Genomic DNA, 26,614 nt, shown 5'->3' with positions numbered 1-26,614 from the left:
TTAAACTATGCCATTCATTTTTTTAAAAATCCTTTGTGTTGATTTTACATTGTTCGTGATTGAGTGTTATTTGCTTCATGATTTATGTATTAATTATATAATTACATGTTTTAATGTTAGATATGATTAATCATGACTAAGAATAAGCATCCTGGCCAAGGAGGAGCATGGGTTATTACCAGGATGGGGTGCCCAAGAGGAACTACAGAGGAATTGGCCGGTTGGACAAAAAGATAACTTTGTGCGCAACAACAACAACAACAACATTTATTTATATACCACATTTTCATTAAATGATGTAACTTAAAGTTCTTTACAGGATGAGGAGAGCAAAAAGACAAAATATATTAAAAAATAAATTTAGACAATATTAATTAACATATAATAAAAGTAAGGTCCGATGGAAAGGGAGGACAGAAAAAAACAAACAAAAAAAATCTGCAGGGGTTCTGAGACCACAAGACTGCCCAGCCCCCTCTAGGCATTCTACCTAACATACAGTAAATTACCTCAGTCAGTCCTCATTGTATTCAGGGTTCACATGGAAGAACTTGATGATGTTGGTCATGTGGACTTCTGGCCTTTAATCCATCAATGTAGGGATATCACAGTGAAGAACAGCAGAGAAAGTAGGGTTAGTACAGATTTTGGAGCCACCATGAATGATAATGATAATTAAATGCATATACAGAGTATCAGGATTAAGCTTAAATGAAGCTATGAGAAAGCCATGTTAAAACAATGTGTTTTTTAGCAGTTTTTTAAAAGTGCACTATATTAGCCTGGCAAATTTCTATTGGTAAACTATTCCATATTTTAGGTCCATAACAGCAGGCTCACCACTTCTTTTAGTTTAGCTCTTGGAATTATAAGCAGACAGTCATTTGATGATCTAAAGTTATGAGTGTAAGGTGAAAGACATTCTGAAATATAGGATGGAGCAGTATAAAAGCAGCCAGTATAAACTAATGGATGGACCAGCAGAAGCTGTAACTAGGGAGTGGTTCCATCCCCTATGCACTAGGTGGCAGTGGTCATCCAGTCACCCAGTCAGGACACCATCAGGGATGCTCAGGAATTGGAGTGCGAAAGGTAAGCCCTGTCGTGGTCCCTACATATCGATAAAGGGCTCTATCAGGTTAGGACCACCCTACTTTTTTGATGGCCCAGAAGTGTTTCCCACAGGATATAATGTGGCACTGGAAACACCCCTGGGTCCAACATTAACACTAGAATACCTGAAGCCTATGAAAAAAGTTGTAATCCCGGGCCACCTTAAATTCCTTCGCACCTCTCCATCAGCATCTTTTGTTTTGCAAATGTGTTGATCAGCACGAGCAGCAAGCAGCCTGCCGTCTGCTGTCCCATCCCCTCACCGATGGAGCTGAAGTCAGTTGTAAAATTCACAGAGCTCAATTCTGTTTATCTGGGTGTGAAGTAACTGGAGTTTTATTGGGTAAATAATATATTGTCATTTGAAATACATACATTTTGTGTGTGTTCTGTGTTTACAACGATCTATGTCACTTTATACCTGCCCACAACCTTTTGCATTCATCACATCATCTATCAGTTCCTGAGGTCAGCTTACCATCTAACATATCCATCACCTTGACATGTGGTGTTGTTACAAGATAGCTAATGTCATTTGCTGCATATGGTCATAACATTTTGATTCAGTTGTATGCTTCCAAATATAAGACAGTTAAATATTATTCATTTTTTATTAATTGGTAACACTAAATTGGCCCTATATGGCTAAGTGTGGGTATGTACTGTATGTAGTGCGGCTTATGTGTTTCTTCCAGGATTGGTTCCAAAACTATCTGTGGGTTGGAAGGGCAGCCTTCCTGGTGCTCTGAGCAGAACCAGCAGATGTTGGTAATACATTGCAAATTTCATGTAATTATGTGTTTGAGCTTTACTTATCTTTACTGATTCTTTGAATGTTGATAGTAATTTAATGTTCCTTACTATGTGAAGCTGTGAAGCTTGGAAAAACAGGAATTAGAAAAAAATCCCGTTTGGATATTTTCCAGATTAACTTTTGAAATTGAATACAATAAAGAATGCCACAGTATACAAAAACACCCTATCTTTCTACATTTTTAAAAGCTATTATCTACATTTAATAATTCTGCTCTTTTTCATGAATTCAAATATCCCATCTGGGGTATGTATATTGTATTTTTGGCTGTTTAATGTCAAAAACTACTGGTGGGGAAAGTGTGGTTCACAAGCTCTTCAAAAATGTGACCAGGGCACATCATCAGAAGTCTTCAGTGCTGTACTGTCATGTGGTAGAGCAGAGGTGTTAAATGCTGCACCTTCGTGTGGTGTTCTGTCCATTATATGTGGGCAGGTACATCTTCTTGAGCTTCAGAGGTAGCAGTCTTTGCCTGTTTTACTTCCTGAATTGACGGTGCTGTTAGTGCTCCAGGACCAGGGGCATTATGTATAAACGGTGTGTATGCACAAAAATGTCACATAAGCCTGTTTCCACATTCAAATTGTGACTCGGTTTTGCAGACTGGCGACACCCAGAGTCAAAGCAATGCTACTGTTCCAGTGTGGTTTGCTTTTCTTTTTTAAATCCACATCCCTGACATGGCTTTATAAATACACTGAAATTAACCGCATATTGTTTATTAGTTTAATACATCTGATTGTAATTAACCTGTAACAATGTAATGGTCCATGAAATGGCCAAACTATTCCAAATACCATAGCTGCTTTAGTGTTGTTACTCTCACTGCACCTTCTTTTTGTTCTTTCAGCTGCTCCTGTTAGGGGTTGCCACAGTGGATCATCTTTTTCCATATTACTCTCACTGCCCACTCGGCACAGCTGACAGGAAAGAGAATTATCGGTATACAGCATCAAGCACACACTGCCTCAGCCATGCTGCCTATTGAACTGCTCTCACACGGGAAACGCTTCAAAACCTTTCCTGTACAGACCTCGTGGTTCAGAAACAGTTTCATCCCAAGAACTATAAACGCACTCAATCAGTCCATCAAGTGCTCTTTGTAGAACTGTTTGTACTTATTAGTACAATCACCTCACTGTAAACTTGCACTACAGTTATAATATTGCACAACTTGAGCCACTTTATAAAGCGCATATTTACATATGATGACGATATCATTTTAAGATGAAATGCAGCAAAATATGTTCATTATATTATACAGATAAAACTTTAACTTCATTTAAATAATCTATATTCTTAATAATTAAACATGTGAGGACACAGTGTCGATGCACTAGCACGGATCTGGTGCTCCGTTCATGGATTGTTCCTGCCTCGCGCTGTATGCTTGCTGGGACTGGCGTGACACTGGAATGATAGAATAATTAAACATGTACTACAAAGATATTTCAATGTTCCTTAAAAGTTTTGAAGAATCGGCGTTCTAAGCTTACAGATGGCTTAATGTCTATTACAGAGCTGATTGTGTGGCAATTGGGTATTTGGAGAAAGAAAAGTAAGGACAGGAATTGGGGGTTAGTACACTGCGCCACCGTGTTCCCATGTTTAATAATATGCTTTAACTCCTATCATCATGAAAATGATATCTAGTATACATCTCAGTATTTTAATTATTCAGAGAGCTGTAATATTACGAATGCAATGGATTCTGTGTCCAGGAAGCACATAATGATTCACACACATAGAGCACATAAAAGATCAAATACAAAACAAAGCATTTCACGTGCTACTTTAGTTACGATGGGATTTGAGAAACTAGCAAATTAAACGATTTTAAGATGAAGTTTATGATGTTCTACTTTAATTACAAAATAAACTACGTGATTAAAGTGGAAATTTCGAGATCAAAGTTGACATTTCCTGCTTTTTTCCCTCTGTGTGCCTATTTTTTTTTCTCCGTACCCTAATAAGCTTTCATATGAAACTCAGACAGTGGGCTATGACTCACCTTTTCATGGCGACTTCGATATCTGACTTTTTTTTTATTTCAGGCACTGTGCGAATTTGTGAACTTGAGCTTTCAAGTTTCTCCAACACTCTATGTCACTCGATCAACTTCCTTTTGTTGTTTATATCACTGTTTAAACCAACAAATAGTACGTTTTTCCTTGCTTCCACTTCGTATTTGCTGAACTTCTTCTATTTCCCCCCGTGCTTTTGCCATTGCCTTTTCACAGAACGCTGAGCTTAAGGGCTGTTTATATTGATTTGCATATTCAAAGGGCGTAATTCTGGGAGGAGACGGGGTGGGACAGCAGGCGCATGCACTTGCGTTACTTTTCACACTGACCGGGATTTATGTATCGGAAGAACATGAAAGTTGGTGTTCGCACAGATTTATGCATCTGGATTTTTTTTGCGTAAGCACATTTCCGCTTTTGTGCTTACGGCATGTTATAGCGTGAATTCTACGCATGGCGTTATGCATGAGGCCCCAGATCTCAGCTTCAAGGCACTTTCTCCTTGACTGTTCTATAAGGCCACAGTAATCTGATTTATAATTACTAAATCAAGTTAGTGATAAGTATTCTAGATTTGTTTTTGTGACTTTGATTCTAGTTTTCTGCCCTTGTTCTGAGTTATTTGATTTTGTTGAACTTTTCTGATTTTTGAACTACTTCTTGTCTTTTATGTTTTTCCCTTGCATTTTACATTGCCTTCCATCTCCTGGTTTTAATTTACTAAAAAGTGTATTTACAAATATACAGTATATATTCACCTGGATTATTGTAAAAACACTGTGAATGCTAAAATGATTGAGTAAATGTTCATTATTTACCTGTATTCACAATTCAATAGAAGCCTGTGGACTACTACAGCCCTGCCACTTGTGTAAAAACATGAGCACTAAATGTACTCAATGCTTTTTGTCCTTTTGGATTTTTTTGAATTTGTTTCCCTGGGTCTGTAATGAGTTGTAGTCAGAGGAAAATTTGTAAGCTGGGTAAAAGCAAGATGATGCTATAATGAGTTATTCAGGTAAAACAAAAGAAACCACTGAATTAAGATGAAGAACATTTTTTTTTACAAATTCAGTTTGCTCCAAAAATTGTGTTCATATTATACAACAACCATGTTTTTAGGTATATACCAAGTTTATCAGCAGTTTTTTAGAATGTTGTTTTATTTGGATTAGGTTTTTGGTAAATAACTGACAAAGTTTGGTTACGTAACACATGTTTAAATATGTATTTTGTACAACTGAATCAGAGGAAGGCTATGTGACTCATACTGTATAGTGATTCAGCAGTGGGAACTGTCATTTAAAGTCCAGTTGACAGACTACCTACGTACAGGTTAAATCTCCTTTACATAACTTTGAGGAGTGTGATGCAGTTACAGTTAGGTTCATAAATATTTGGACAGAGGCAACTTTTTTCTAATTTTGGTTCTGTACATTATCACAGTGAATTTTAAATTAAACAACTCAGATGCAGTTGAAGTGCAAACTTTCTGCTTTAATTCAGTGGGGTGAACAAAACGATTGCATAAAAATGTGAGAGAACTAAAGCATTTTTTTAACACAATCTCTTCATTTCAAGGGCTAAAAAGTAATTGGACAATTGACTCAAAGGCTATTTCATGGGCAGGTGTGGGCAAGTCCATCGTTATGTCATTATCAATTAAGCAGATAAAATGCCTGGAGTTGATTTGAGGTGTGGTGCTTGCATGTGGAAGATTTTGCTGTGAACAGACAACATGCGGTCAAAGGAGCTCTCCATGCAGGTGAAAGAAGCCATCTTTAAGCTGCAAAAACAGAAAAAAACCATCCGAGAAATTGCTACAATATTACACTGGTGAACTCAGCAACACAAAAAGACCTGGACGTCCACGGAAGACAACAGTGGTGGATGATCACAGAATCATTTCCATGGTGAAGAGAAACCCCTTCACAACAGCCAACCAAGTGAACAACACTCTCCAGGGGGTAGGCATATTGATATCCAAGTCTACCATAAAGAGAAGACTGCATGAAAGTAAATACAGAGGGTGCACTGCAAGGTGCAAGCAACTCATAAGCCTCAAGAATTGAAAGGCTAGATTGGACTTTGCTAAAGAACGTCTAAAAAAGCCAGCACAGTTCTGGAAAAACATTCTTTGGACAGATGAAACCAAGATCAACCTCTACCAGAATGATGGCAAGAAAGAAGTATGAAGAAGGCATGGAACAGCTCATTATCCAAAGCATACCACACCATCTGTAAAACAGATGGTGGAGGCAGTGTGATGGCTTGGGCGTGCATGGATGCCAGTGGCACTGGGACACTAGTGTTTATTGGTGATGTGACACAGGACAGAAGCAGCCGAATGAATTCTGAGGTGTTCAGAGACATACTGTCTGCTCAAATCCAGCTAAATGCAGTCAAATTGATTGGGCGGCATTTCATGATACAGATGAACAATAAATCAAAACATACAGCCAAAGCAACCCAGGAGTTTATTAAAGCAAAGAAGTGGAAAATTCTTGAATGTCCAAGTCAGACACCTGATCTTAACCCAATTGAGCATGCATTTCACTTGTTGAAGACTAAACTTCGGACAGAAAGGCCCACAAACAAACAGCAACTGAAAGCTGCTGCAGTAAAGGCCTAGCAGAGCATCTGGTGATGTCCATGAGTTCAAGACTTCAGGCTGTCATTGCCAGCAAAGGGTTTTCAACCAAGTATTAGAAATGAACATTTTATTTCCAGTTATTTTCCAGTTGTTCCAGTTATTAATTTGTCCAATTACTTTTGAGCCCCTTAAATAAAGGGATTGTGTTAAAAAAATGCTTTAGTTGCCTCACATTTTTATGAAATCGTTTTGTTCACCCCACTGAATTAAAGCTGAAAGTCTGCACTTCAACTGCATCTGAGTTATTTCATTTAAAATCCATTGTGTTAATGTACAGAACCAAAATTAGAAAAAAGTTGCCTCTGTCCAAATATTTATGAACCTAACTGTACATTCTGACTTTTTTTGCAAGACATCTTGGAAACAGTTCAGGTTATCAATAATGAATACTGTTAAAGCTGACATGCAGAAACAACTGGACTGCTATCCAGGTCTAGTTTAGCTCCATTCTTAGATATACATGCTTCATTGAAGCATTTTAATTGCATTTCTTGATTTTCATAAGATGGGCGGCGCGGTGGCGCAGTGGTAGCGCTGCTGCCTCGCAGTTAGGAGACCCGGGTTCGCTTCCCGGGTCCTCCCTGCGTGGAGTTTGCATGTTCTCCCGTGTCTGCGTGGGTTTCCTCCGGGCGCTCCGGTTTCCTCCCACAATCCAAAGACATGCAGGTTAGGTGGATTGGCGATTCTGCATTGGCCCTAGTGTGTGCTTGGTGTGTGGGTGTGTTTGTGTGTGTCCTGCGGTGGGTTGGCACCCTGCCCAGGATTGGTTCCTGCCTTGTGCCCTGTGTTGGCTGGGATTGGCTCCAGCAGACCCCCGTGACCCTGTATTCGGATTCAGCGGGTTAGAAAATGGATGGATGGATGGATTTTCATAAGTACAAATTCTTACAATTTAATGGCTGAAGTTTTTTTGTTTATTTAATTTCTTTGTTGTTTTCCAAATATTACCTTATATATTTGGGTACTAATTCTGCTTCTGATTTTGTTTTACTTGTTGTGACGGACAGCCGGGTCCCATGCTTGGCCGGGACGCCTCTGCCGCATACGTCCCGGGGGAGCCATCATGGACATTGCAATACCTTTCCCGGGGCACTTGGGGGCAGTCTCCCTGGCAGTGGATTCCTCCTCAATCTCCCCCGTGGCTCCATGGGACATGGAGTCCACCACAGCAGCCCGGTTGGGAGATGGGGTGGCCGCTAGGGGGTGCTGCAGAGATCCAGCCACCACACTGGACGGTTTATCAGCCCCACCCGGAGGTGCAATTAAGACCAGCTGGTCAGGCACCTGGATCACTTCCGGGTGGGGTATAAAAGGGCCTGCCTCCCAGCAATCGAGGCCAGAATCAGGAGGAAGAGGACGAGGTTGCCTGGGAGGAGTGGTGGAGCAGGAAAGTGTTTGGTTTTTTGTGTGTTTGTGCTTTGGACTGTGTTGGGCTGGTGGGACACGGGGAAGACGTGTGCCCACAGCTGAAGAAAAAATAATAAAAAGCCTTTGAGTCTGAACACGTGCCTCAGCGTGGTCTGTGCCGGGTCGGGCGCTATATAGCGCCTTGTTTACATTGTGTTTTTGAATTATTTTTCAGTTTTGTATTTTATTAAGAATATATGCTCCTAAGACAACAGACCTAACCAGAACAGGTTTTTGACTTCTGGCTTTATTAAATGGTACTATTTTTGGTTGGTTTTGAACTGGATTTATTCTCTTAAAATGAAAACATATTTGGTTGTCCCATTTTGTGCCCACTCTGATTTTTGTGTGCTTACTTTTGAATCTTCTTAATTAAATTTTAAATATTCAAGGAACTGTGTTTATGTCTGTTGGACCAGAGATTTTTTATGTTTTTTTCCTCTCCCTTTAATATTTTGTTTTTCAGGGCATTTGAAGGACATAACCTTGTTTTTGGGTCCAGACAGCCTATAGTGTTGATGTTATGTTTCAGCAAACATGTTCCCCCAGCTGGAGTTCTAATGTCTCTTTATTGTCTGTTTTGTTCATTTTGCAAGTTATATTGTTGTTTTTTTATTTTTGTTTATGTCTAACTATCTTTTTCTGTTTACCATGTGTTTTATTATATACATGCCCATCATCAGCAAGGGACTGCCTTTGTCCTATAGAACTGAGGAAAACTTATAGTCCGCTGCAGTGCATTGATTGCAGTGGTGCTGGTGAGCTTTATTGAGATTTTGCTTTGATCTGTTTTTCGACTATTCTTTTAAATCGTATATTTGGATATTGTTTGCCTTTGTTGTTTTGGGCAGCTTCTTTGAGCACTTGTTCTGCTCTGAGCTTATTTTGTTCAAAGGAGCAGTTTTGAAAAATACATCTTTGTATTTATAAAGACTAGGGGGCTTTGCCCCCTGCTCGCTTCACTTGCTAACCCCCTGGCCTATGCTATGCGCCAGCCTCTTTGCAGTTCTGCTGCTTGCGTATGGGAATGCGGATGTACAATTTAAACAGATTTTTATTTTCATGGGAATTGTTACATGTACATCAATGCAATGTATAACTGCCCGTGATTGAATTTTGTTTCTTTCTCTCTATTAAATAAAATTACTTTTTTGAATGTTTAACTCTGAGATTTGTTAATTGTCTTTGCAAAAGCTATTCTAACAGGAAACTGTTAATGTTTTAATATGAATGGCATATCAAGATCTCTTTTGTTGTCTAATGTTATGTGTGGAAGATGTACTACATTACCTTTCTTGGATACATCCTTCTTTCTACAGTAATCCATGCATTGTAAGACCGGATGTTGTTAACAGTTGTAGATATTCTTCATGATATTGTAAGATTCTGCACGATCAACACCAACTGTTTCAGCACAATTTAGTGATATGCATTTAACCAATCTACTCTGTAACCATTCAACATTTTTGGAGGCATTTAACCAATTTGATGTGTAACCAATCAACATTTTTGGCATTAATTCGTTTGACTTCCTCATTTCTCTGTGCTAGGATTGTGCATGTACTCATTTTTTATGTTGATAACCCTTCATGATGAAATTCTTCAATAAGATTTGGACATAATATGTCTTCTTTAATCGGGAAGTTAAAGTGAGGAAAACATTAAAACATATGACAAAAGTATTCACACAGAGTTGTGCGGACCGTGGTCTTGTTTGAGAATGTTTGAGAGGAAGGTGTGACAAAAGTCTCGTCTCATGGGACTTCCCTCTTCTAAAACGTCTTGTCGTGTCGAAGGTTTTTTTATATAATAGAGAGATTATATGTTTGCCCTTTTTCCTACTAGTCAGGTTTTGACCACTTGTGCTCTCAAGTGGGCATTTTGAGTCATTATTTGAACTGATTGTACTTAGGAACCCCACATTTACGACAGGTAAGACCTCTACTTTTGTTCACACCTGTTTGGTGTATAGGTCTGGCTTTTGTTTTCTTTGGGCCTGTAAGCTTAGTTTAGATTTTGGTAAGGTCTTAGACAATTCATCTAAGTTTAACCGTAACCAAACTACCGCTCTCTAACTACATTTGTTTGTGACTACAAAAATGCTTTAAGAGATCGAGACTGAATTTCAAATTTTTAAATAATGTGATGAGTCAGCCCAATTAGAATTTTTTCTAATAGATGTTAAGATATTAAAGTAGTCCTCTTTTCTAGTCCTTTAATAACTGTAAACTAAATAAAACTTTTTAAAGTTTTTTGTAAAGTTAAGCCATTATGGCACACGATTCCTAGAAGTGGAAATCCTCAAAAATATGAATTAGAACCCCAAGGGAAAATATATTTAGAACTGTAAAAAATATACAAAAACTACATATCATAATATATAGGCCTGCTAACTTCAATAGTTAAGTAACCATTGACTAATGCTAGGGGGCAGTTGAATTCACTGTAATGGGTTTTGGTGGCTGAGTACATTACTTATTTTCAAACTTAGATTTTGCTTTCTCTCCATTGCGGCTCATGCTGGGCTTTCAGATAAACTATTATATTAAGATAAAAATACATCTAAATTTTCTAGAAAGGGAAGCCATAGCAAAAATAGTTGAAAGCCTCATAACCTAACTTTGGTAATGCCCACAAAATTGACTAGAATATAAAAAGGGAATTTGATTTTAGCTTGCCACTAGATATAGATGATAAAGAGCTAATCCTTTCTAATCTGTACTTAAATAATTAATAAGCACAACATATGCCATGGTCAGCAGGCATCTCATAATGATCAGGGTAACAGCAAAGTAATTAAAATGTTGGCTTTGGCCAAGTATAATAGGAAAATTATAATTCAATTAATCAACCATAATATGTTTGTTTGCAGTGCAAAATAATATTTATTTTTTCTTAACAGTCATTAGCCTTAATTTATGATATGCTTGCTCTAAGGCTTTTGCTTCTTGATTTATTACAGGCAAAAATTGTTGAGATAGGAAATGCATTTTACCATTGCAGTTTCTGACTTAAGATGTTAGCAATACACACATTATGCTGTTGGATTAAAGCATATAACTGATAACTTTAATGATGAAGTTATGTTGTACTGAGGAGGATGTCCTGAAATGGACAAATGTTCCTTTGGAAGGGATATGACAGCATTCATGCATCTGGGTATTCTTTTCAAATGAAATAATAAAAGCTTACAATAGATAAGCTAAAAAAGGAAACACAAACAAATGTTAAAAATGTATTATATTGCCGTGTGGTGATTGCCAGCACTGGCCCAATGGGTTATTGCTTGTATTATTGCTGTTTTAGGTAGATTACTATCTATTGATTTTGCCCCACTAGAATGTAAATCGTATGCCTGTGGCAAGTCCATCCCTCCAATAGGCTCTGCTGTGGCTGGCACTGAAGCTGCTCATTTGACCAACAGAATACCAGCTCAATCTGTCCCTGCTTTTCCCAGTTTATACAGGAGTCGATGTTTTAACAGTATGAGATTCTGTCATGTCATTACTGTTTCTTTTTTATTACTTTTTCAACATCTATTTTATGCACTATACAATATTTTGAGCAAATGTTACTGTATTTTGTCAATTATATTGGCATTCATAGACCATAGTATGCCAAAAATTCATCATTTGGGCATAATGTGATATTGTGCTTCATACAGTATGAGATTTAAGAAGAATTTCAAGATGAAAAATTGAGAAAACTCACTTTGAGGAATGACTTTTAAGCACATTCTTCTTGTTACTTTCTTCATCACATAACCAATACAACTCATGTTCTTCTGACTACTCTTAACACTTCAGTAAGTGAATAATATACACAAGATTCAGAATTTATTCATACCTCTTCACTTTCTGCACAATTGCCCATCAGTCTACACTCAGTAACTCATAATGACAACGTGAAAATGTGTTTTCAGAAAGGTTTGCAAATTTATTATAAGTCAAAAACTGAAATCTGTCATTTATATAAATATTCAGACCCACTGCTGTGGCACTCCAAATTGTGGCCAGGTGCATCCTGGTTGTTTTAAGCCTCCTTGAGATGTGTCTAGAACTTGATTAATGTCCACTTGTGGCACTGTTTGCAAGGTTCCATAATTATCACACTGCATGTTAGGATAAAAACCAAGCCATGAAGTCATGGAACTCACTGTAAACCTCTGAGATTATGATAAAGCATAGATCAGGGTATGGCTATAAAACCATTTCGAAAGCTTTTAGTGTTCCCAGAAGCACAATGCCCTCAAAAGCTATGAAATCGAATACATTTGGAACTACAAGGACTCTTCTTAGGGCTGGCTGTCAGGCTAAACTGAGCAACCATGCAAGAAGGGCTTCTAACAAAGCTTCAGAGATCCTGTGCTGAGATGAGAGAGCCAGTTGGAAGGATGACCATTTCAGTGTCATTCCTTTATTTATCCGTTTATAACAGAGTGACTAGATGGAAGACATTCTCTAATGGCATTTGCCAAACAGCATTTAAAGAACTCCGAGAGCATGAGGAAAATATTATCTGCTCTGATGAGACAAAATTAATGGATGAATTGAGTTTTGTTTAGGCTTTGGAGCTTATATTTCCCTGCTCAGAACTCCAAGCACTTTGTCTGGTGAGAAACTAAAGTGAGGGGTAGTTATGGCAGAATCATGCTATGAGAGAGAATCTCAGCAGCAGGTACAGGGAGACTGGTCAGAATTAAGAGAAGAATGAATATAATCAAGTACAGAGAGGTCCTTGAAGAAAACCTACTCCAGAGTGCACACGACTAGGGTGTCAGTTCACCTTTCAGCACAACAATGACATGAAACGTACACCAAAGACAACACTGAAGTGACTTTGGGACAAGTCTCTCCTTATCCTTGACTGACCCAGCCAAAGTCCAGACATAGAACATCTGTGAATGGACCTGAAGATGGTAGTTTACAGACCCTGAGAAAATCTGTGAGGAAGAATGGAACAAGCTGCCCAAATACTGATATGAAAAACCTGTAACGACTTACCCAAGAAGAATTGAAGCTGTATTGCTGAGAAAGGGGCTTATATCAATAGTGAATTAAGGGTCTGGATACTTATATGAATGAGAGATTTCAGTTTTTGATTTTTAACAAGTTTGCAAACCTTTCTCGAAATATGTTTTCACTTTGTAATTATTGGTTATTGAGTGTAAATTGATGAACAAAAATGTCAGATTTATCCATTTAACATTAAACTTGATACACAATAAAGTATGCCAAAAGTGAAGGGGTCTTAATACTTTCTGAATCCTCTGTATTTACTGTAGTTTCCTTTTGCCTGAATGTCCAGTTCTCTCCTCTCTTTCAATGCACTGTTCACCTATTCACATTGGACTGTTTGTCATCTGGTGTGCATTTTCAAAATTTTCCAATTAAAAAGTGGATGGTTTAACAAATAGGAGTTAGTGCCATGTAATGTGACCTTTAGTTGTACCAATGCTGGAAGAGCCATTTCCTAGTTACATAAGATTCATAAATATTTTACTAGATGACAATGCCTCGCAGTTAGGAGACCCAGGTTCGCTTCCCAGGTCATTCCTGCATGGAGTTTGCATGTTCTCCCCATGTCTGTGCAGGTTTCCTTTGGGTACTCCGGTTTCCTCCCACAATCCAAAGAAATGCAGGTTAGGTGCATTGGCAATCCTAAATTGTCCCTAGTGTGTGCTTGGTGTGTGTGTGTGTGCGCGCCCTGCGGTGGACTGGCACCCTATCTGGGATTTGTTTCCTGCCTCGCGCCCTATGTTGGCTGGGATTGGCTCCAGCAGATCCCCATGACCCTGTAGTTGGGATATAGCGGGTTGGGTAATGGATAGATGGATGGATAAATGACAATGCATAATCTATGGGAGGTTCCTATAACCCCCATAAGTTAAGTAGAATTGGTATATTCTAGCTATTTCTATCTGCTTTAACTAAGCATTATTCTTCAGTTAGTGACCAGCCTTGCCATGTGTAGGGTGTAGAAGAGTGTGTGAATTAACTCGTAAAACAGCACTTAATTTAAGTACTGCGCCGTACATTTAAAGCATACAGAAGAAGAAGCGAAGAATCTTTAAGTTTAGAAGAAGTTAAGAATCTTTAAGTATATAAGAAGTTAAGAATCTTTAAATATAGAATAAGAAATTAAGGACTTTTAAGTACAGAAATAACTAAAGTTTCTCAAAAAAAGCTAAGTTTAGAGAAGATAAATTTTTTCCTTTTTTTGCCTTTTATTCTATGTGTATAACTACTTTTTTCTTTATTCTTGTATGGATTATTTACTTTTAATATTCACTAAATATTTTTAAAATGAACTTTTGGACTGAGAGATTTCTTTCGGCATGTGTTTTAACTGTGTTTGACCTCGCCTTATACTTCGGTGGCTGCACTTTCTATCAACTTTTGCTGCCTGAAGCCCAGTTCTTATACATTTTTCAATGCACTTTTACCTCTTAATCACAATCAAACTACAAATCAAAGCAAAAATATATTTTTGTATTTTAAAAAAATCTCTTAAAAAGGCATCATTTGCCAATCAACAGATCTGTCCATTATTGTGATTCTTAATTATTTTTGTCTGTTTTATTTTTATTGTCTGTTTGTGGATGCAGTTTTGTGATATTTTTGCACAGCCACAGACTTGTTGCCAAATGTTACTTGTTTCCTGTCACATGGAGAATTTTGTATTGTTTTCCTCCTAAAATACATTGGCAGTACAGCTCTCTTCCACTTCTTTGGATATTTTAAGAAAAAACTCTGTAGGAGATCTTCAGAAAACATTGAGGTTAGTAAATGTTTTTGTTAGTCTCGTGAACTCTGCTCCAGCCTTCTGGACTTTGTTCATTTATTTTGGGCTAAGATGCTAAAAGTTAGTTTGATTACCTGGTTACAAGTTGCGTCAGTTTCTAGATCATGATTAGGCCTCCTGCTTTACTTAGTTTGTATTCCTTGTCTTTTTTTTACTACTAATAAAAAGTCCACACATTGATAACATCTTTCAGGTGTGTATTATGTCCGTCATTTCCTATTGTGATCAAGTACACCTCAAGTATATTTAAGTATAATTTGTAGCTGTGCTGAAAACATTTCAACAGCTGTTATCATTTGAAGAAATGTTACAGCAGAAGGCACATATCAGAATTAATCTCTTTTGCTCAATTTCTTTCGACCTTGTTTTCTTCCTTGTTAGTAAGGGACCCAACGCAATACACCTCACAGTACGAGACTCAAACTGCTATCGGGTTCAAGATGGCTTTAAATACCCTGCTTAGGTCTCTTCCAGACAAGCTCTGGAGGTCTGCTGTAGTAACACCAGACTACCATCACCTCTAGAAGACGCTGATGTGAGTCTTCAGTGGCCCTTAAAGACTACAGTATATCTCCAAGGCAGGTCCCTCTTCTCATGGTTCCTCTTCTTCAAGTAACTGACTCCAACTTAGTGGTTTGGCAAGGCATTACTGGACTTTATTGATATTCCCTCACCTCAGTTTGAATTAGAAACCTGACCTTAGTTAACTGGCAACATGCTACATCCTCTGGAACTTATGGGCCTCTTGCCTGCTCTCACTGGCTTCCCTTTTACTAGAATGTTCCCGTGGAAGGGCAAGTTCACAGATTAAGACTCAGATGATCAGATCAGATTATTTAATCATCTACACTGGCATTTTTCGGGTGAGGTATGGTAGTGTGACAGGAGCAGCTTCATTGCGAGATGCGGGAGTGAGTGGACCTGCATTTTGTGCACTTGCAGGATCGCCCATGACCATAATTAGGACTAAAGCTGTGGTTGGAAGCACAAGTGTTAGAAGAAAAAAGAAAGGAAAAACAGGAGAAAGAAGACAGAGGTTAAAGGATGGGAGAGTACAGCAGAAGAGGAGAGAGAAACAATGCGAAAGAAAGTGGAGGCAGGGAACCAGGAATGAGAACCCTTAGGCGAGCATGCGCTTGTCACTCGGGGCTGAAGTGGATTACATCAGCCAAGCATCTCAGGAGGCTAGAGTGATCGGGTGCTCACTCTCACGTAAGTCTGGGAGGGCAGTGGGAGATGATCAGAGCGAGGCTTGGCTATGTCTGGGATCCCCGTTTGTGAGCACCATGACCAATGGGGGACCAGAGACTTCAATCCAGATTGGGAGTCCTACTGTAGCCATGGAACAGCAGGGACCAGGACCTGCGGAAGATTGGCTATGCCTGTCAGTGGGGCATCTCCTCTGCTGCGTACTGGACTTAAAACTGCTAATTAAGTAAGCTGCCAAATTAATTAGAAAAGCTTCACAAAGGGAAGGATGTCCATAAACCCTCTGTTTGTGCACAAAATGGGAACCAAAGAATCATTATAAATGAAAAAGTTATTTGAAGAAAACACCCAAAAAGCTCAAAAGAGCAATAATCAATAGAAAGGAGCTGTCTAACAGGCAGTCCTAAGCATACAAGTCCAAATCCACAAAGGAAAACTAGGGACAGAAAGTAAATAAAAAAAGAAAGAAAACAAAAGCCATAGAAAAATGCAGTACTCACAACTCCTGCACAGACAATGTTCTCTTAATATCAGGCATACACTGTGCAGTTTTTAGAAATCTCGGGCCAGTGACTGCTCCCAATACATGTTAGAGTTTCCAGTCATGTATGAGCTTAAAAATGTTCAGCCTTTTTGGTATGCCATGATGTGGGTGGAACAATATATATATATGGCTCCAATGGATAGTTTTACCCATTCAAAAAAATTTTAAAAAATGTATAGCCACCGGCTTCTCAAAATGGCAGCAAAGAAATAGTGCTGCTTTCCTGACTCTTCCCATAGAAATAAAGGTGCCAAAATGGTTCTTGAGTGATGCCATAGGGAAACCATATTTCGTTTCCAAAAGAACCATCTAGATTAAGGTTCCAGGGGGATTATTTTTTATTTAGATCCATAACCGGTAACATAATAAATTATCGATAAAAACATTTCTGAAATACCAGTGAGTTGCTGATTTTAAAAGTACTTTTCCTGAATACCATAACACAGGCTATGTTCAGGTTTTCTTGATCTGGTAGTATCCTGGTAGGTAATATACTATAAATGAAATATTTTGGTGTCCACATATCTAGAACCATTTTAAAGCTCAAAGAACCAATTTCATTGCAAAAAAAACTTCACCAGATTTAAATGGTTATTTATTCAGCAATTGTTCTACAAAGAACCGCACAGTCCAGTAAAATGCAATTAAAGAACCATGGTTTTTTTTAGAAAGAACTGTGCTGAAAGTATAAAGAAAAGAAACACATATGACTAACATGTAGATGGTCTGGTTCTGTTTATTTTGCAAATATAATTATAGATGTGTAGTTTTTGAAATTAACAGTTGTGTATGTTTATTTTGGGTTCTTACAGTAAAGGTCTGCTAAGATGTTTTTGTCACTAGATTTGATTTTAAATTTGTGACGTTTTAAATGTGAAAATGTGCAGATGAGTATGACAACAGCAATACCCAATATACAATATACTGTGATAAATGCACAATGAAGAGTTTTAGCAAAATCAGAAAATCGGCTCATGAGTCTGTTCTTTCAGTCATACAACATTTCAATGAAATCATGGCAGATGAAATGATGGCTGATGAAGCTGAAACTTGCACAGACGCATTAAAATCAAAATCATTAGGCAACAGGAAATCGGGCTTAAAATCATACCAAAAATGTACAGTGTACACTTGGCATTACTCCTGACCTGTTTCTTCTCTGGTTAAATAGCCAGAGGTAGGGATCAGGAGCAGTGATGTCAGGGTGACCCTACCTCCTAGGGTTCCTTCCGCAAAAAGCAATGGAATATTCGGATCATTTAAATGAACACCACATAATTACAGATATCACATAAAATACATAAAAATAAGAAAAAATAATAATTCAAAAACAAAAATAAAACACATAAACATATGTTAATACAAAACAGTATGGCACTGTTTGGGAGGACCCATGCAGGACATTCCCTGTGGGTGACAGCTGAGCCCTTTTTGCAGTATTTGCACTGACAAAGATAACACACAAGGGTGCATGTTTATTTTCCTCCTGCCGTAATGCCATTCACTGGTAAAAGTGCTAAGTGTTATGTCTAAATGCTGTGAGACACACATGTCACATATGGTACTGCATATGAACTCCACTAGCAGAGAGTAGGTCAGAAGAATTCAAACTAATTCTGATATGCAACTTATTTAAAAATCAAGGGAGAATTTTTATACCAGTACCAACTGAACACACCACTGAAAAGTGTTAGAATATTAATTTCCAAACACTAATGTCTGTCAAGGCAGTTGAAAATAGCGTGAAATGTGATTCTTTTCTTAGATTTTCAGATATATACACCGGGTAGGTTTCCTTGGCTGGGGTGTGTTATTTATTACATATAACATAATCAAACATTTATGCAGAGTAAATAAATACCTCTTGCCAAATATTCTTTACATATATGAGAAAAAAAATCTTCTTTGAGATTTGATTTTTTTAAAGTTGCTTTATAAGTATTCATTAAGTTAATAATTTAACATTATATATATGGTACAGCCAGAATAGATTTACAAAGATTGTAATTCACAGTGCTGTTATAAATCTCAACAGAATATAAAAATCGGGAGTGGTCTCCCCTAGACTTTCTCTCATACTCAGATATGGGGATGGATATTTGAGGAGCAGCCTGCAAGACAATTATTATATTTTTATATTATGTACATAAAAAACATCAACAACAAATCAAATCAAATTAATAATATATTGAACAATTATTATAAAAGTAAAGTTGAATAAATCAGACTCTGCAGCTGCATGAATAAAAAATTTGCCATGATAATTTTATTTTGGTGAACAATTTAGGTAAACTACAAAGTACCACTTTTAGTAAGCAGAAGTAGGTTAAAAGTTGAAGGTGAGTTTAGAAATGTAATGAATACAATGTACACAAAATTTTGTTTACTTAAAGCAGAAATGTTCTCAAATATGTACCTATTACCATTTGTACATCAAATGGAAATTTGTGATTATCTTGAAAACTACTCGTGTTTTTGAAAAAAAGCAAAGAGACAAAAATGTTTAGAATGTGGTGCTTTACCATAATATGATGTGAAATTATCAAATTTTTTATATTTTTGGGGAAACGTTTCAGGTAAAGTACCATTTCCAGTTAGCGGAAATAGCGCAAAATAGAAATGTACGTTTTGTACAAAATTTGGTTGACCTAAGTGAAAGCGTACTCGAGTTATCGTGTTTACAAATCGTGTTTATAACTCCAAAAATGGTATTTTCGGGCTCAGGGAGGTCTAAAACGTTGTGATTCATCAAATTCTCAAAATCAAATTATTGGATGAGTCTAATACTTTTCATATACAAGAAAGTAAAAATACAGCAAAAATACAATGATTTTCTTTTCACAGCTGGGGGACACATAAGCCATTAGTTAATTTTACACATTGTATCCTTATTTAGAAATGTACTGTTTTGGAGTCTTTTGAAAAAATGAACAGTTTCTATACAGTTGAGTTTTGCCCAAAAACCATCATACAAGTTCTTACATGAACTGATGATAACACTGCACAACAATTCGAACTCTGTGAAATAAACATTTATATGTTTACTGACAATAACGTATTTAGTCACGTTTATGTTTTGCATAAGCTATTAAATTCAACAGAATTAAAAGTGTTTTGCTCCTGATTTTCTTTTCTGTTCAATGTCTGGTGCATCACGTTGCAGTGTCCAACAGAAGTCAGCAAGCATTGACGAATTCCAGTTGCCATGGTATAACTTCTCCATCGTAGCAATATCCTGGTGAAACCTTCCACCGTGTTCTTCACTGACAGCACCAAGATTTGTGGGAAAGAAGTCCAAGAGTGAGTGGAGAAAATTAATCTTGAGTGACATGTTGCACTTCATTGTCTTTTATGCTTTGAGAAGTTTGTCTACGAGCTGAATGTAGTTTGGGGCTCTGTAATTACCCAGAAAATTGTCAAGAACGTCTTTGAAGGCTTTCCAGACATTTTTTTCTAACAGGTGCCCAACTAACAGATCTTCAAACCACTTGTCACTCATAACATGTCTGATCTGGGGGCCAACAAAAATACACTCTTTGATCTTGATGTCAGTTATTCTTGGGAACATCTATCTTAAATAATGAAAACCTTCGCCTTCCTTGTTCAGTGCTTTCATGAAATTCTTCATGAGTCCCAGTTTTATGTGAAGAGGAGGCAGAAATATTTTTGCAGGGTTGACAAGCGATTCATGTGCCACATTTTTCTGTCCTGGACCTAACTTTTTACGGAGTGGACAGTTCTGTCGAGAATAGTGCGACTCTTTGGCACGGCTGTCCCATTCACAGATGAAACAACAGTACTTTGTATAGCCGAGCTGCAGTCCTAGTAACAGAGCAACAACTTTAAGATCGCCACAGATATTCCAGTTATACCTGCTATACTGGATGTGCTTCAGAAACAGTTCCATATTCTCATACATTTCTTTCATGTGTGCTGCATAGCCAACAGGTACTGAACGTTGCCATTGTGTAGCAGAACAGCTTTCAGGCTTAACACTGATGAATCAATGAAGAGATGCCACTCTTCCGGGTTGTGATCACAACCCAAGGCCGAGAACAATCCTTCAATGTCACAACATAAACAGAGACTGTCAACTTGTGCAAAAATGTGGTTATATCATGATGTCGGCCTCGAAACACAGAAGTTTTCGTACTTGGTGACAGCAAACACCATTCCTACAGTCTCGAACCCAGCAGTTCGGCTTTTGCTTTTGACAGACCCAAATCTCTGACCAAATTGTTCAATTCAGACAGTGTTATCAGATGTGGATCGCCTGATGAGCACGGTTCAAAATCTGGGTCAATGTCACTGTCAGTACCCTGCATTGCAGTTTCTTCATCTGGTTCGTCTAAGGTCCAATCCTCTGGTGATTTCGGAATTAGAAGACTGTCATCATGTGACACTGGTCTCATTGCTGAAGGCAGATTAGGATATTCAATTGACTTCTTGTTTTTGGCAGGGAAACCAGACACATTAGTCAAACAGAAGTAACAGTCTGTCACATGGTCTTTCTGTTCTTGCCATATCATCGGAACAGCAAACGGCATCGTCTTTCAAGTGCCTCTGAGCCAGGCTCTCAGACTGACAGAACATGTCGCACAGCAAATGTGAGGTGCCCATTCCTTGTCTTGATCACCAATTTTGCAACCAAAATACAGATGATAAGCTTTCTTCACAAGAGCAGTCATCCAACATCTCTGAGGCGCAAGTGTATATTCGCCACAGATATAGCAGAATGTATCACAGCTGTTATGACATTGACGAGACATATCGCCCAACACCAAAACATCTATAGCATCAAGCTTACTTATTGTTATATTGCTACTGATACTATACTTTACTGTACTGATGCTATACATACACACTGACTATCTATATAAACCAAATGAGCAGGATCGCTGTATGCAAGCCGCCTTTATAGCATGCTGAGACAGTGTCAAGCTCATTCAGACCTGCCCATGCATGCCCAGGATGTCAACTTCCACAGAACAGCTTCCAACCTGGCCTGATTCCATGCCTGGACAGGCCCAGGCTGCACAAACCTTTGTTGATAAGTCACTTATGGGAGCAAAAATGTTTGGATACAAATATAAGAAAAAATCATGATAAAACTCTGAAACGGTAAGTGATGGGTAAATTTTGATGTGATATTCGTGATCAGCACTCAAAAATGTATAAGAAACACCCAACAGTGTTCAAGAAGCAAAAACTTTGTTGTGCAGTGTAATGAAATGTATTAGTTCTACAATTATGCTTACAGGGTTTATTAGTTTACCCTCGATAAACATAACATAGTAGTTTGGATTTTGTAATATAATTATTGTATTCAGAAATAAAACAATTTATATGATACTGTATAATTTGTACGCGTAGATCTTCCAAAATCACCTCTTCAAAGACCAGTTGTACAAGCATGATGAATTATTCAATTAATCAATAAATCTTTTTCCTTCTGTCTTCCGCTTAGTGTTGCCTGCTGCCTCCTGATTCTGACTCATCCTTTTGTGGTAGAGGGCTTCTTTTTAATCTGGACCTGGGAATATTTCTGATGCCATTCTGTACTTCTGGGCAATAGACAAAGTTGGGTCACCCTGCCCTGACAGAACCCTTTATTGTTCCTAAGGGACCTCTACAGGGCTGCACTTCTGGACTCCATCTCCTTAGCACCCTTGCGGATGGCCTAACTGGGTTCTCATACAAGGACCACTGCCACTTAGTGGTCCGGGGGATGGAATCACTCCTAAGTTCCGGCTTTCGCTGGTCCATCCATTATTTTATACCGGTCAGGGCCAAAGTTATCTTTTTGTCCATCTGGCTAGTCCATCCGTCGTTCCTTTCAGGCTTCTCATCCAGGTAATAATCCATGCTTCTCCCTGGCTGGGTTGCCCATTCTTATTCCACAAATTACAGGTATTATGATGAACAAGTATCTATTTAAATCTTCAAGCAAATTTAATTGTCCACTTAAGACAAAAGTTAGGCAATGCCAACATGTGTACTTACAAACCTCATATTATACCAGTATTACAAAGATAGCCTATCACTTCATATGCCAATTTGGTTGGAAAATGGTTTTCCAAATGGCCTAAATCATTGTATACAGCAGGATCTTAGACTTCACCTTCTGATCCATACTTTTGTTATATTTTGCCCCCCTTGCTTTCTTGGTTTTGTTTATTGGCTATTCTTCGCTGATTGTCACTGACCTCTGCCTTGTTTTTAGTTTGGAAAATGGTTTTGGATTTTCTTTATGTTCTTCCATTGCCTTCATTGTTTTTGAACTCAGCCTGTCTGTCTAATTTGCTGTATTTCCATTCTCTCACCTGAATCTTGATCATCATAATCTCCCTTGCATTTCTCTTTATAAAACAAAGAATTACTTATGGTTTACCTGACTGTAGCGTGACATACACTTGCAGGATTGATTATCTTGGGTCTTTTCCGAATTTTATCAAGAAGATCCCACAAATACTAAAGACAGAGCTGTTGAAATTTTGCAGTGTAGAACCAGGATTGAACAATACTAAAATAGGGCGCTTAAAACTGCATTGTGGTGTTTGAGCAAAGCTACCCCAATTTACTGTATATTCTACAGAGTTATATATAATTCAGTATTTAGTTAACCTAACAATTAAGCATGCCTGAATCTGATTGTTTCTGCTTGTAACTTTCATGTTATGTGTATGTAACAGTTTTTACAATTTTTTAAAATTCATTCTTTGACTATTCACTAAATATTATTTATTAATATTATTATATTATTATTTACATCTTTACCATTAATGTAAATTAGGAAAAATAACTGTCATAGCACTCATCCAAGATTGTCTCCTCTAAAGACTCCATTTCCAAATCATTAAAAAGCTTGACTAGGATTTAGGTAGGATATGCTCTGGCAAGTGTGAAGCTTAAATAGATTAAGTGGGTTAAATATCAAGCCAAGCCCACTTTACTCAATACTTTTCCTTCCATGGATAACATATAATTATGGATTTCAATAGAAAATGGGCAGATGGCTGAATAGATACAAGTATTAATCCAAAATGAATTACTAATGCACTAGATAAGAAAGAAATGCTATGGTAAAACACTGATGTTCTGTTATGAAAGAGAAATCGGCAGAGGAAAACTAAAATAACTAGTGGTTCAGCTGAACTGCAGCTTGAACCAGCCTACCTACTTTTTTAATCCCACACTTTCCAACTGCAGAATTTTTGCAAAAAGACCAGGGGCCTCATGTATAAACGGTGCGTATGCACAGAAATATTGCGTAAGAACATTTCCATGTTCAAATCAAACCTAAACTTGGTGTAAAGCCACGCACATTTCCACGATACCTCATACCCTGTCGTACGCAAGTTGTCCGCTTGGTTTTGCAGACTGGCTGCACCCAGCGTCAAAGCAGTGCTACTGTTCCTGTGTGGTTATCCTTTCTTTTCTTGACGCGGCTTTATAAATACACTGAAATTAATCGCATATTGTTTATTACTGTAATGCATCTGATTGTAAATTATTGATTGTAACAATATAATGGTCCAGGGAATAGCCATAGTATTCCAAATACCATAACTGCTTTAGTGTTGTTACTCTCACTGCGCCTTCTTCTTCTTCTTCTTTCAGCTGCTCCCATTAGGAGTTGCCACAGCGGATCATCTTTTTCCATATTACTCTCACTGCACCACTCGGAGTATTTATATCATTGTATCTGAGTGGGGAATCACAGCAGCAGCTGATCGGAAAGAGAATTATCAGTATACAGCATCAAGCACACACAGCCTCAGCCACGGCAAAACATTTCAAAGCCTTTCCTGTACGGACCTCGAGGTTCAGAAACAGTTCATCCCAAGAACTATAAACGCACTCAATCAATTGCTCCTTGTAGAACTGTTTGTACTTATAAGTACAATCACCCCACTGTAAACTTGCACTACAGTTATAATATTGCACAACCTGCGGCACTTTATAAAGCGCGTATTTACATATGATGATGATATCATTTTTAAGATGAAATGCAGCCAAATATGTTGATTATATTACACAGATAAAACTTTAACTTCATTTAAATAATCTATATTGTTAATAATTAAACATGTGAGGACACGGTGCCACAGCGCTAGCAAGTTCACGTATTGTTCCTGCCTCACGCTGTATATTTGCTGAGGTTGGCGCAACACTGGAAGGATAGACGGATAGAATAATTAAACACGTACTATGAAGATATTTCAATGTTCCTTAAAAGTTTTGAAGAATCATCGTTGTAAGCTTACAGATGGCTTAACGGCTACTACAGAGCTGATTGTGTGGCGATTGGGTATTTGGGGAATGAAAAGTAAGGACAGGAATTGGAGGTTAGTACATTCGAAAGAGACAGTACTGCTACAATAAATTACCTCATCGAAGGTCGCACATGGCACAGCAGCATCTTGTGTAAGACATGAATGATCACTGCGCAATCGTGTTCCCATGTTTAATAACATGCTTTCATTCCAATCATCATGAAAATTATATCACATATACATCTCAGTATTTTGATTATTCAGAGAGCTGTAATATCACGAATGTAGTGGATTCTGTGTCCTGACGGAGAAAGAGAAAGAATGGAAGCATGTAGTGATTCACACACATAGAGCACATAGAAGATCAAATACAAAACAAAGCATTTAACATGCTACTTTAATTACAATGTGATTTGAGAAACTGGTTAATTAAACGATTTTAAGATGAAGTTTATGATGTTCTACTTTAATGACAAAATAAACTACGTGATTAAAGTGGACATTTTGAGATTAAAGTTGACATTTCATGCTTTTTTCCCACTGTGTGCCTATTTTTTTTGTCTGTACCCTAATAAGCTTTCATATGACACTCAGACGGTGGACTACAACTCGCCTTTTTACGGCGACTTTGATATCTGACAACTTCTTTTTTATTTCGGGCACTGTGTGACTTTATGAACTTGAGCTTTCGAGTTTCTCCGACACGCTATGTCACTTGATCAACTTCCTTTTGTTGATTATACCACTGTTTAAATCAACAAATAGTATATTGTTCCTTTGCCTCCACTTGGTATTCGCTGAAATTCTTATATTTTCCCTCATGCTTTTCCCATTGTCTTTTCACAGAATGCTGAGCTTAAGGGCTATTTATATTGATTTGCATAATCAAAGAAGCGTAATTCTGGGGGTAATTGGGGCGGGACAACAGGCGCGTGCACTTGCGTTACTTTTCACGCTGACTGGGAATTATGCAGCGGAAGAACGTGGAAGTTGGTGTACGCACAGATTCCCGCATCTGGATTTTTCTGTGCATAAGCACATTTCGGCTTTTGTGCTTACGTCATGTTATAGTGCAAATTCTACGCCGTTATGCATGAGGCCCCAGGAGATGGAAGAACAGTAATGAAAAAAAAAAGTATGAGGACAAAAATTACATACCAAAACTCCAAAACGCTGGTCAAAAGTCAAAGTTGGAAGAGCACACAAGAATGTGAAAACACCACTCAACTCAAACCTGTTCACAAAAAATCACAGATACAGAATGAGACTTTATAAGGCATCTTGTGAAAGACATTATATTGTGAAACTTCCAGGACCATGACCCCTAGAGATCAGGAGTAGCTGCAACAAAAAATGAAATGGTGTAATGGTAATGGTAAATTTAATAACAATATATTTTTAATTAAATAAGTCTTTGTTAATGAAAACACATATCCAAAATAATCTTTGTTAAAGAGAACACCTAAAAGAAAAGATCAAATTAAATACTCAGAAAAAATGTACTGGACAAGAAAGAAACTTTTAAAGTTGTCTGCATCGTACCATTGTATATAGTAATGACAGTGATTCATAATGCCATTTGCATGCTGCATCTAAGAGCAAATCATAATCAAATAAACATAAGATGGAGAATTTCATGATTTTAACAAATAAACAACAACCAAAATAGAACAAAAACTTTCATTCATCCAAAGGTCCTGACAGTACCTCAAGGAAATTCAGAATGCAGAGGAGTGTCGAATAAAGTAATGAACATGAATTCTTGCAAAA

Source organism: Polypterus senegalus, chromosome 1 (assembly GCF_016835505.1).
Source record: "Polypterus senegalus isolate Bchr_013 chromosome 1, ASM1683550v1, whole genome shotgun sequence".
NCBI lineage: Eukaryota > Metazoa > Chordata > Cladistia > Polypteriformes > Polypteridae > Polypterus > Polypterus senegalus.
The sequence above is the reverse complement of the archived record's forward strand: the minus strand, read 5'-3'. Positions refer to the sequence as shown.